This window comes from Momordica charantia, assembly GCF_013281855.1.
Source record: "Momordica charantia cultivar OHB3-1 chromosome 2 unlocalized genomic scaffold, Mcharantia_2.0 BLBB01000002.1, whole genome shotgun sequence".
NCBI classification, from domain to species: domain Eukaryota; kingdom Viridiplantae; phylum Streptophyta; class Magnoliopsida; order Cucurbitales; family Cucurbitaceae; genus Momordica; species Momordica charantia.
Window position 1 is genome coordinate 12,460,890 of NW_028275160.1, and position 13,457 is coordinate 12,474,346.

Sequence of the window (13,457 nt, forward strand, 5' to 3'; positions counted from 1 at the left end):
TTATTTTCCTCCCTTTATTTGAACGGCTTCCAAATCACAAATCTCACTCGGGAAATTCTTCAGTGTTTGTTTAAAAAAGAAACGCCACACTAATGTTTTGTCTGCCAAAATTGATAATAAAGATGAGTAATAGGAAGGTGAGGAGTATTAGAAGTTTCATGCGAATGTTCACCTTTTTTCTATTTTTTTGGATGCGAAGCCAGTTCGGAACCAACATTCTCGTGCTTCAATTTTTTATAACTCTATCTTTCACCGCAATGTTTGTGTCTCTGTACTGTGAATGTAAGGTTGATTATGGAGCTTGTAACGCTTTCATCAATATTACTATTTGTATTAGCTTTTACGTCGACTTTCCCACTCTTACTGAGATGTGGATTTCGTATGGAATTATCATTACACTCTTTGTTCTTCACCTTAATTTACTACCAATCGAGGATTGATTTATGCTGACTTGAGCATCGCTCAACAGATAAGGCTGAATCCCCATCCCCACATATCGCTATGTAGTAATTTGAGGTACTATTGCATGTAATGTGAACTTAGCGATTCTAGAACCATTAATGATCGGTGAACCTGCAGATCCATTTGCAACTGCTTTGAATTTGTTCTCTGCTCTTTTATATCTGTTTTTACTACGGCATGAATTTGAGAATTTGAACTACAAAATTTTTTATCTTATGTTCGAGGTTGACTTCTTTGTATATGCTCTTTTCAAATTTATTAATGATTGGGACGCGACATTGTAGACTCTTCTAAAACCGACAAGTTCCAACCGAATGAAAACCGATTTGTCGGTGGTCGGTGCCAGTTTTACTCCAAAACCGATTCCGACGATTGATGATCACCCCTAAGTTTGACTATTTGTTTTAGCTCTTACGTCAAATTTCCCACTGATACGTGGGTTTCCTAAGTGATTATCGTTATACTTCTTATTCTTCACATTCATTTACTACCAACAACGAGTTGATTTATACTGACTTGAGTTGACTTGAGTATAGCTCAATTAGTTAAGGTTGAATCTCCCGTCCCCACATGTTAACGAGCTGATTTAGTGGTTTAATTTTGGAGTTTGTCGCTAGGTATTTGACCAAATAGGATCGTCCAGTTCCTATAGAATCTATCACTAAAGTACCCCTAGAGGGGATAGGACTAAGCGAAGCAAAAAGGGTTTTCCATGAGATGGGAAATGAAAACTATTAGGCCCGTTTGTGAATAAGTGATTATCTGATAATGAGCAAGGAATACTGGTAGAAATTCGGGCTTCATTTACAGTTAAAAAATGTCACTAACATAATTTATGACAGTTTTTTTTTTGTCATTTATTAAGGCATCAAGAAAGAAGAGATAACAAATTTGAAAATTTGTCACGAATAGATATTCCATCACAATTAATAAACGTCACAGAAACTCATTTAATTACAGTTTATAACTATCATTAAAATAATGGAAGATTTAATTCTCCTGTCAATAAAAACTTAACCACGACAGTTTATAAATGTCACGAAATATTTTTTAATGACAGTTTATAATTGTCATGAAATGTTTTTTAACGATAGTTCAAAATTGACATGAAATATTTTTTAACGACTGCTCATAAACATCCAGAAAAACGTAACAATGACTATTTATATAATTGTCACGAAAACTTTTATAGTGATAGTTTTAATGGTCAATATTGACAATTTTAACTATCACGAAAATTTTATATATCACAATTGATTAATTGTGACTTTTTTTTTTGTCACAATTTGTGTTTAATAAAGGTCTGTAATATCAATAAAAGTTTATATATGATAACTTCATAACAGCCATGAAATACATTTTATAACACTGTACACGTTTCAAAAAAATTATCTAGATCAAAGTCATATCAAATTCGTACATTAGGATATTTTATACAAATACTATACTATCTATGACTACAATAAGAGAATGCCCAACAAACTACATTCACATTACATGAACCTTGTACATGTCGAAATACGCCGAAATTCTTCCCTATACATTCTCCTTTCTCAAAATGTTGCTGCCGCAAGTTACTCCTTCAAAAAAATAAAACGAATAATTAAGAAAATATTAATATTAACTCCCACATTTTCTTTTTAACTCCAACATGCATTACGTAATGACACAAATATAAACACTAAGTCTTAATTGGCTATCTTTACTACAGGATAGCAACATAATCATCCAACTAAACTTTAAACTACACAATTATCCAACTAAACTTTATATTATATGCATGACACATATAAACATTAAGTCTTAATGGGCTATCTTTGCTGCAGGATAGCCACACAAATATGTATTAATGGAAGAGAAAGAAGTATCAATAGGAATACATTAGGCAAAAACATCACCCCTAGTGTCAAACAAACATCAATGTCATATTCTTCTTACAGCGGTAAGTGATGATTGACACATACAAAAAATGAGAATATTTGCTATACTGCTATTAAAAGCAACGATGAAGAAGTAAACGTAACAAAAAGAATAACAAAAAAATGTTGTGCGGCTAGAATCAGCGTATGCATAGAAATTAGTTTGCTATATGTTTTGTCACTAGAAAAATCCTTTACAATTGAGTGAAGGATTTCATTATCAAAATCAGCAAATAAACATCCTTACTAATTAATCAACATTAACAAAATTATATTTTGCCCTAGAGGAATTCCGTATTTGAAGCCATTTCATTTTATTTCAAAATGACAAATCAATTCACAAATATAACGCAACATATATTTCAAACTTGATGTAAGGCTAATCTAAATAGGTAACTATATCACAAGTTTTGAATTAACTAGAATAACTTACTTTAAATGCATTTTAATGCTCAAAATAGTTAAAAACAGGTAAATAAGATAAGTGACCATTTCTCCAATTTTGATGTTGTATACCTTGTGATGTAAACTATGGATATTAGAGTATTCGGCTTATTCTTCCTAAGCCACATCAAAGACCCAATGCAGTAAAGGATATACTCAACGCCTGAATCGAAGTGGGGGGCAAAAATTATTGAAGAAACAGCACAGTTGAAAGATAATTTATCCGTAAGGTTAACACAACACTAACAAACGGTGTAAATAATTTTATGATCATACATAATTTAAAAACATAATGGTTACTATAAATCCATTAAAATATAAGGGATGACATGAAAATGTACCAAAAAATGTATTAATGATATTTTTCATCATGGCTACATAGTTGGAAAAGCTTATGATCAAGCCGAAAGCATTGCAAATATAGGTATGTCTGTCTGCATTTTCTTCAATTCAAAAGCCTAAAGTCTTGCAAATCAAACCGAACAAGTAAGAGCGGACAAGTGCATTCAATAAAAGGGCCGGCAATATTTATTAGAAAGACAAAATAGTCACTTATCTCAAAGACTCAAATTGAAAATCCATACATTTTCATCCAAGAAAGCTTTAATTTTTTATTCAATAACCTCATCATCATCTTCAGAAAGTGATCACCTACAACGAAACGAGAAATTTTAGTCGTCATCAAAAACTCCAGTACAATTTTAATTGCTAAAAATCCTAAAAGCTTATGCTACGCAACCTAAATCTAGAAACTTAAATAGAAAATGCTATTGTTTACCTCTTCAAGACAAAAAGTTCATGACTAACCATGTAAGTGAGTAATCTACCGCAAATCTTTCAAAACAACTCAATTTAGAAAAACTACCACAAGAACTAATTAAACTTTTTTGGATAAGACACAAGAACTAATTAAACATTGTCTACAATTATAAAATAAAAAATCTGTATTAGATTTTGACCATCTTTGACAATCCTAACCTAAGAGGAGAAAGAGATAGAATTTCGTTCTGATAACAATCCTTACGGCTTTATCTGATTTGCTTAACTCGGATGACAATAGGTTAAAAGCTTAAATGAAAATCCAATCATTGAAGTGGTTTCCTAGATAGAGAGTCCATAATACAAGATAAGATCACCGGGAAGTTTTGATACTGCATAATACCTCCAATGATCATGATTAAAAGCTACCTTATTAGACAGAGCAATCCTCCAAAAAAAGATGGTAATTGTAACTTTCAAACTGATGAAAGCCTATTTCTTTAATATTGACATTAAACTGATCCTTCAGACCACTTATCCCTGAACTTAAACTTTTAGATGAAAACTAATTAAGCTTAAGAATTGAACTCAGATGCCAAATCCAATTAGTAATCATCATTGATTCTTTATAGAAATATCTTCTCTACCACACATCCAACCAATCATGTGACTAATAAAAAGGCACAACTGAAGAGACATGGAAGATAATTTTCTTATGTTTGGCAGAACTACATAGTAGCACATTTCACAGTAGAAAGGGGAGAAAAATTATTTACCCAGACAGTTTGCCACAAACAACAATATGTTGTTTACCTCTTCAATTACTAAAAATCGTAAAAGTAAGCTACACAACCTAAATCGAGAGACTTGAATACAAAATTCTAATTTACAAAGTAAGAGATTATATTGCACTGCCTTGAAACACCAATAAAATAATGAAATAGACTAAAAATAAATTTTCCAGATCAACATCTAATAAGAGTGCAACAACCCTACCATCGATTCGCCGAATAAGCAACAACCCTACCACCGAATGCTCCTTGCCGCCGTTAAAGGAGCCGCACTCACTTATGGGTTCTCTCTCTTCCATCGCTTTGAACATCGAATCTTTGAAATTTTTTCCCCTTTTTGCAGGGTTTAGATGCTCATTCCTACTTTGAAGAAGAAGATTAATCAGTAAGAATTAAAAATTAATAATAATTATTAAACAAACAGTTTTTTCTTTCTCACGTTTGAAAACTGAACAATAACATACAAAAAAATCCTCTTCGCTCTACAATGAACAACACAAACAAGGGAGAAAAAAATACAAAAAAAAAAATTGAAGTTACTCTTAAATCTCAACTACAAGATCATGCACGATATTACGAACAAAACGAAACATAAAAATCCACCGCCGATTCCGACCAAATCTTTTCGCCGCTGTTCAACGATCTAAACTCTCACACTGAACCAGAAAACAACTTAAAAAGTAAAATCAAAGCAAAAAAATAATCAGTTAAAACTCGGCATTTTCATGAACCTTCGAGGGACTTTGTTTTCAAAGCAAACAGTAATTTACAAGCAAAATCGGATAGAAAATGAGCAGAAAACTGAGTAAAAGATCACGATTCACGATGTAGAATAGAAATAACTTCCTTCCAATCCACAGTACTGCACACGAAACGACTCCCAAAAGGAGTCGCACGCACTGCTGGGCAGTCGAAGAACGCCATATCTGGGCGTTTGTTGCTGTCGGACCACCGCTGAAAACGCTATAGCCCGAGGGTCACGCCGCCATGGGGTTCGTTCGCATCGCCGTCCGCTGGGAAATACTTTCGTGGAGTCGCCATCGATGATGACGAAGAATGGGGCTACTATGAAGGAAGAAGAAGAAGAATGAGACTGCTATGGAGGAAGAAGAAGCTTCTTAAGAATGAGACTACACGTTAAAGGAAGGGGAAAGAGATGGGGGCTAGGGTTTCCTTCATGTTTTTTCCTTTTTATTTTCTTTCCCTTTCTCTTTTTGTTTTATTTATTTTACCAAAAAGAAATGGGTCCAATTAAACTAAAATAGCAACACAAAGTAATGATTAAGGTCTTATAAAAAAAAACAACGTTCCATAATTCTTTCCCAATAAGAACTCTCTCTAAAAATGATTTGAAAATTTTATCTAAAAGATTAACTAAATTTAAAACCCAAAATTAGAACTTAGATATTAGAAAATCCATGAAATTAAATATCTGCTCAGAGGAAAAATCCAAGGGCACAAATAAGTCTTAAAATAAACGAGCCAGAGAATCCAGGTGTTACAGAAAATGTGAGAATTTCAAAAAGTGAAAAGTATAGGTCTACAAAGGCAACGACAATTTCTAGTAGTAAAAATAATATTTGAATAAAAAAATTTCGGTTCAGTTGAACTAGTTAATTTGTGTAAACCAAAAAATCAAACTCAATCATCCAACGAACATCCAAACAATTAAATTTAATTATATTCATTTCAAATTATTTTTGTTCCAAACAAGATAAAGAATTTTCAATCATATCTCTGACTTAAATCACGAAATTTAAAATCATTCTTGAACATTCTTGCCAGCAAACGAGGATAAGAGAAAGTATTGAATTATTGCAAAAAAAAAATACACACCCAATAAATAATAAAATTGAATTCTATTTATAGAGATGATCTCCGACAAGACTCCCTATAATGACTTAACGGTCATCCGAACGCTCATAAAACGCGACATGTTGTTTGATTAATGTCTTATTCAACACTCCTGCGGACATCTTTGCGTAGGTCGGCTCTAACCTTCTAGGTCGGTCGATAAAACATAATGAACAGTTTAGCTCATCAAAACATTCCGACTTTAATTGGTTTCAATTTAGAACTTCGATAACGTTCAAGATGTCCGCAGGAATGTTGAATAACTCATCAAAACATTCTTCTAGGTCGGCTCTAACCTTGCACAGAGTATCATGATCAAAGATATTCTTGAATAACAATACCTTTCTTTTGTCGACACGTGGCCGGCGATAAAGAGTCTCCAACAAACCTAATTAGTTTAAATTTAAACCCAAAATAATTCCTAAGCATTCGATTAAGTTGATTACCTTTCATTCCAATAAAAAAAATATAATTTAAATATGAATATTTTATTTACGAAATGCTTGGTGAAACTAGAATTAACCTATGTTATTTTTAAAAAATATATTAATAGAAGGTTGAAAAAATAATTTAAATTCATAGGGCTCAAACTCAGGACCGAAGAGAGGAAGGGCACAATTACGCAGGATAAGCATACCACTATACCAAATATCATTTTCTACTTGTTTCATGGAGTATTTGGGGAAACTATTAAGCATAAATCTATACTCGATACGACCGGACAATCCCGAAATAATTAATATCATTAACAAAGCTGCAGTTTTTCCGACAGAAATGAAACGCGCTCAAAATCATTTGTTTTTGTATGTCATACATTCTCAAGATGGTTTAGGTAATTGTCATGGAATACTTGAAATTTTTTTTTCTTGACAATTATAAAACGTCATAAAAGCATGAAAATTTTCGTAAATTACTGTTTTTTCCCGCCACAATCGCGCCTCCACCATTTCGTGACAGTTTTTCATTGTCGTTGAAAATTTGATTTTCGTGATAGTTTTTAACTGTCATAAAACTTACAAAATCTGAAAAATAGCGTTTTTTTCATGCCAAAAACGCGCCCCTATAATTTATGATAGTTTTTTTCCTCCAAACTTTTTTACTCTTCACAACTGTCATGGAAGACCATTTTTCTACTAGTGGAATGTTCGTCTTTTCATTAGATACTTTTTATGAATATCAACTAAGAATCGTAAGTAAATTACTCTCGGTTGTTCAATCATTTGATAACCAGAGTCATTCTTTGATAAATGATCACTATGAGTCAGACTCAATAGAATTTGATCAATCCTTTTTTCTATCGTTAAGGTGGAGAACTGAACCAAGAATTCTCTTTCTTTATCATCAATCGAATTGCTTTTTCGAGAAATACGAGACATCTAAGTCATAAGTAAAGAGATATATTCATTGATAAGAAAAAGAGAAAATGTGAATGGTGATTGGATTGATGATAAAATAGAATCCTTATGACATCGAATTACCTGTGTCCTTGAACTCATGCAAAAAATAATAAAAAACTCAATTTGCATTTGTGAATTTGTGGGAATCAGAATTTGAACTCTACAACTTTTGATCCTATCCTGAGATTGACTTCTTTGTATCTGCTTTTTAACGATAAATGATGCCTTAAAGATCTAAATGTAAGATGAGATCTTAATATCAAACTGAAAAAAATAGATTTGTTAAAGAACAGCTAAGGCGCTTTTTTGTTTTCTTTTTGTTTTTCATCGCAATCTTTTCCTTTTTCTCAAGCATCATAGAATGGCATAGCTCCAATCTTATCTTCGTTCAATCATTTTTGTCTAAGTATCCAGTAAGTTGGTTCCCCATTCTTGAACGAGAGTTTCTCTTTATTTTCTTTGCGTATTGAAATTGGTGTTTAAATTTCTTGTATCAAGAATTAGATTGATCAACCACCTTGAATTTGGTGGCATTAATTAGTTTGTTCTGTTTGCCAAGATGAAAATTTCTTGAAATTTTTCGAGTGAGCATGATTCAGTTTTAGTAAAACCCAAATCCTAAATTTCGTAAACATTTTAGAGGTAAGAATTTCTCACTCATTTCTTGAAATGCATTCTCTGATGAAGTGAAATCTTGTATCAATGTGCTTACTTCGATCATGGAACATTGGATTCTTTGCTAGAGCAATTGCTGACTTATTGTCCACATGGACCACAGTTGCATCTTCTTGCACAATTCCAATTGACTTCAACAAATTCAAGTAGATAGTGTCACAATAGCCTGATTTTTAGAACTCCATATAAAAGCAGTATTGCCAATAAAGAACACAAATCTACTTGTGCTTTTTCGATCATTGAGATCTCTAGCCCAATCACTATTGCAATAACCTTCAAGTTTGAATTCTCCAGATGAAGAATAAAATAATCCATAATCCAGCATACCTTTTAGATAACGAAGGATTCTCTTTGCTACTTTCAAATGAGTAGTTGTAGAAGATTCCATAAACCGACTCACCAATCTAACACTAAAAAGAATATCAGGCCTTGTGCATGTCAGATATCTCAAGCTCCCAATTAAGCTTTTAAAATATGAAGGATCAACAACATCTTCATCTTCATAGTTTGACAATTTCATTCCAGTTTCGATCGAAGTAGCAATTGGTTTCGAATTGAACATCTTGAATTTCTCAAGAATTTCTCTAGTGTATCGTTCTTGAGAGATAAAAATTCCTTCCTCTGATTGATTCACCTCAATACCAAGATAATATGACATAAAGTCAATGTCTGTCATTTCAAATTCTTGGATCATTGCTTCTTAAATTCGTCAAACATGTTTGGACAATTTCCTGTAAAAATCAAGTCATCAACATATAGACAAACCAACAAAATATCTTCATGATCGTTACTCTTGGTATAAATAGAATGTTCATGTGGGCATCTTAGATACCCATTGTCATGGAAATATTTGTCAATTCTATTATTCCACATCCTTAGAGTCTGTTTCAACCCATTATGTGCCTTCTTCAACTTTAGAACTTTATCCTCTTGTCCTTTCACCACATAACCAAGAGGTTGTTCTAAATATACTTCTTCTTCAAGATATCCATTCAGAAATGCCAATTTGACATCCATCTGAAAAATCTTCCATCTATTTTGAGCAGCAAGTGCAATCATCAATCTTATGGTCTCCAAGCAAGCAACAAGGCCAAATACTTCGTCGTAATCAACACCTTTTCTCTGAGAGTAGCATTTCGCAACTAATCTCGCTTTATGTCTTTCCACTTCTCCTCTTTCGTTTCTCTTTGTCTTGTACATCCATTTGACACCTACTACTTTCTTTCCACTTGGAAGAGTAGAAAGCTCCCACGTGTCGTTCTTCTTTATAGCCTTTATCTCGTCATCTATTACGATCTTCCATTTTTCATCTTGTACAGCTTCTTCAAAATTTAAAGGTTCACTGTCACCAAATATACAAAAGAGCGTTAGATCATTAAAACCTTCATTTAACTCTTCAGTTTCATTATATATGTCCCCCAAACTTCTCATACGATGAGTTCCTTCACTTGAACTTGATGTAGATGATGAAGGCGAGGTTTGTACTAGCGTGACCGGTGATGGAGATGGTGTTGATGGAGAAGCACTATCACCAGCTTCATCACTATGTTCTGGAAAAAATAGATACTTGTAGTCTTTTGGTTTATCACTCCAATTCCATGCAGCTTCTTCATCAAACATGACATCTCTACTTACCACCATCTTCTTTTGTAGTAGGATTATAAAGCTTGTAGCCTTTGGAGCCTGCATCGTAGCCAACAAAAATATGTTCTCACTTTTATCATCGAGCTTGCTGAGCTTCTGATCTGGTACATGCCCATAGGCAATACTCCCAAAAACTCTCAAGTGAGAAATAGATGGCTTTCTTCTTATCCATGCTTCTTGCGGAGTTTTATTCCATACACTTCTAGTGGGAGAACGATTGGACAAATAAACAGCACATTCAACAGCTTGTGCCCAAAACTCTTCTAGCATCTTCTTACTCTTCAACATGCTCCGAGCCATGTTAAGTATAGTTCTATTTGTCACAAGTAATAATCTAGAAATATTCCAAGTTCGTCTCCACACGGACTAGTTTTTCTTTTAAAATTGAATTTGAAAACTGTTGGAATGAGCAATCAGGTTTGTGATAAAAATTGGTGAGATTGGTCGAATACGAAAAACAAACGAAAATAATAGAATTTAAAAGGCCAACCCCCTACTACTGTTTAGTTCTAAAATGATGAATTACACCTACCAAATGTGCCCGTAATTACGCTCAATTTATGCAAATTGATTCAACTCCTATTCCATACTGCTTTTGGTTTGTTTAGAAGTTTAGGCTAGTGTTTACATATGTCTATGTAACTCTAGAATCCTAAATAAATTAAATGTCAAACTTACGTCTAACGGGTAAGAGAGCCTATGTCTATGATCTTGTTTTAGTTCTTATTTCTATGTAACTTCCCGTTTTACCTTGATGAGATCCGTTTGACTCTAACCTTCTCATAACTAAACTCAAACTAGTGTGATTTAAACAAGTGGCTAACAAGAAAATCAACTGGATAAATTGTATCAATCAAGATAAGCAAAGAGAGTGTAATACGCCGTGCTCACTGATAGATGTAATTTAAAATAGATGAACTAAATCATTCGTAGGAGGATTGAAAATTTGATTTAGCTACTCATGGAATTAAAATAAATGCAATAGCAAAAGAATATAACAAAAGAATGCATTTTCATTGAATCGAGAAAGAAGAACACAAATTAGAGTAACTAGAATTGCGATAAAATAAGCAAGGAATAATTGTAAAAACAATAAAGGAAGAACATAACTTAAAGCTGGAATTACAACTTAAAAGCTAAAGTTGACAAGAATTTAGAAAGAAAAAGCAAAGCATGGAAATGAGATGTATAGAAGTGATATTTGGAGGCTCCTTTTATAGGCCATGTGTTGCGCCTCTGCTTAATAGCAAGAGGGACGAGTGCAAGTGCACACTGTCACAAGTAATAATCTGGAAATATTCCAAGTTCGTCTCCACAGGGACTAGTTTTCTTTTAAAATTGATTTTGCAAATTGTTGGAATGAGCAATTGAGTTTGGGAATAAAAATAATTGATTGGTTGAAATGCACGTTTTATAATTTAATAAAATAGAATTTTGAAACCAACCCTCATACTACTGACTAGTTTGAAGATAAATCAATTACACCTATCAGAATCTCACACTAAATTTACTCTCTAATTGCAAACTGGTTCAACTCCTATTCCATACCGCTTTTGGTTTGTTTAGAAGATTAGGCCAGTATTTAAAACATGTCTGTAAAAGACTAGAAGAATCCTAAGTAATTAAAACTCCAACTTACGTTTAATGGGCAAGAGAGCATATGTCTAGGATCGTGTTTAAGTTCTTATGTCTAAGTAACTTCTCATTTTATCTTGATAAACTCCGTTGACTCTAACCTTTTCAGAATTAAACTCAACTGTTGGGATTTAAACAAGTGGCCAGCAAGTAAAATCAACTAAATTAATTAACTCAATCAAGATAAGCAATTTGAGCGTAACCGCTGTGCTATCTGATAGATGTAATCAAAATAATGAGAACTAAGTCATTCGTAAGAGGGTTGGAAAAGCAAATTAGCTACTCATAAAAACATGAAAAATAGAAATAATAAGAAGTGGGTTGAAATAAAATATCATATTAAGTTTAAGAAGTAATTACAATAGCTAAATTAAAATCGAGAACCAAAATCTAAAGAAAATGATAATAACAAAAAGGAATTGCAATAAAAATAATTCAATGAATGTTGAGCAAAATTAAAGACAAAACAAATCCTAAAAACGTAAATTCTAGAGAGGAAACAAGCTGGAATTTTAAATGTCAAGTGAGCTCCCCCTTTGAAGCTTGATGGAACTTGGTATTTATAAGCTAAACCTTGCAAGTTGGTGGAGAAAATCTTGGGTATTTGAGTGGAAGAGCTACAATGGGGCTTAACAACATTTGGTTGCACGGATCAAGGGATGGGTTAAGATTTCTTCCAACTACCCGGTCAACAAAAGCCCTTATTTGTAGGTGGAGAATGCGCCAGGCGCATTGTTGAAGTATCTGGAGTGTTGGCGATGCGCCAGACGCATCGCTGCTAGCTTTAAGATAGCCTCTATGTCATCTGCAGCAGGTGCATTGCTGCTTTCTCCTTCATTTTCCCCTATAAAACATATATATTTCCTCATAATTCCATCTATTTATCCAAAACCAAATGTACAAGTCTTTCTTAAGAAATAGTCTCATTTATACCGGATTCAATGCATGAAACATATGTATTTAATTTCAGAAGACACTAAACATGCACAATTTGTAAACACTTTTTCCTAAAATTCAAGACTTATCACCATAGAAGTAACAAGGATTTGAGAAATTCAAGGGAAGTTGGCAACCACTAGTTGTTGTAGAGATATTAGGAACTAATAACAAATCTTGGACCAATTACTTGATCAAAAGTTGTTATTCCCGTTTTGACAATCTAGGCATCAAATGTGGCTGAAACATTGTAAAGTTGGAATTTTCAAAGTAACTTAGCTGGCTCATTCCTCTAGTAAGTTAGAAATTCTGGTCCTGCAATGTGTCTGACGCATTTTGATCATCAATCTTCACTTTTCCTTACAAAATAAGCATATTTACACAAATTAGCCTTCATTTACCTATAACTGAATTCCAAAGTCCCTAATCACAAATTATGCACATTTTCCCTAAATTATATGCATGAAAATACATTTTTCATCACAGATAATCGTCAACAGAGTATGCAAACCTATCCTTTTTAGCCTTAAATCAAGTCTTATCACTATTCTTCCTCTCGACAACACCATTTTGCTGTGGAGTCTATGGAACTATCATAGGCCGACGAATTCTATTTTCTGCACAAAAATCTTTTAATTCATTCGCAGTGAATTCTCCTCCCCTGTCAGATCTCAAGGCTTTTATAAAAAATCATTTTCTTTTTCAACAAGAGCTTTGAATCTCTTGAACATGCCAAATACTTCTGATTTCTCCTTAACAAAATAAACCCAAGTTTTTCGATTGAAATCATCAATGAATAATAAGAAATCATTATTCTTACCGAAAGAACTTGGCTTGATAGGTCCACAAAGATCAGTGTGAACAAGCTCTGGCGGTCTCTTTGCTCTCGAAGAAGATTGTTGTAGAAAACTCTTTCTTGATTGCTTGCCAAGCAGACATCC

At 33.2% G+C, this 13,457-nt stretch overlaps 1 long non-coding RNA gene across 2 annotated transcripts; it reads right to left on the bottom strand.

Annotated features, from left to right (window-relative positions):
• Window positions 1-1,816: 1,816 nt before the first annotated feature.
• On the bottom strand, window positions 1,817-5,566 carry LOC111023515 (uncharacterized). Of its 2 annotated transcripts, XR_015789437.1 has the most exons (5): window positions 4,581-5,566; window positions 3,410-3,476; window positions 3,167-3,290; window positions 2,898-2,988; window positions 1,817-2,042 (listed from the first exon to the last, which is right to left on the bottom strand). It is a non-coding gene; the product is annotated as an uncharacterized LOC111023515 (long non-coding RNA). The 2 variants fall into 2 exon arrangements; XR_002603134.2 differs by lacking the exon at window positions 3,167-3,290 and having other exon boundaries at window positions 4,581-5,562.
• Between the last annotated feature and the right edge of the window lie 7,891 nt (window positions 5,567-13,457).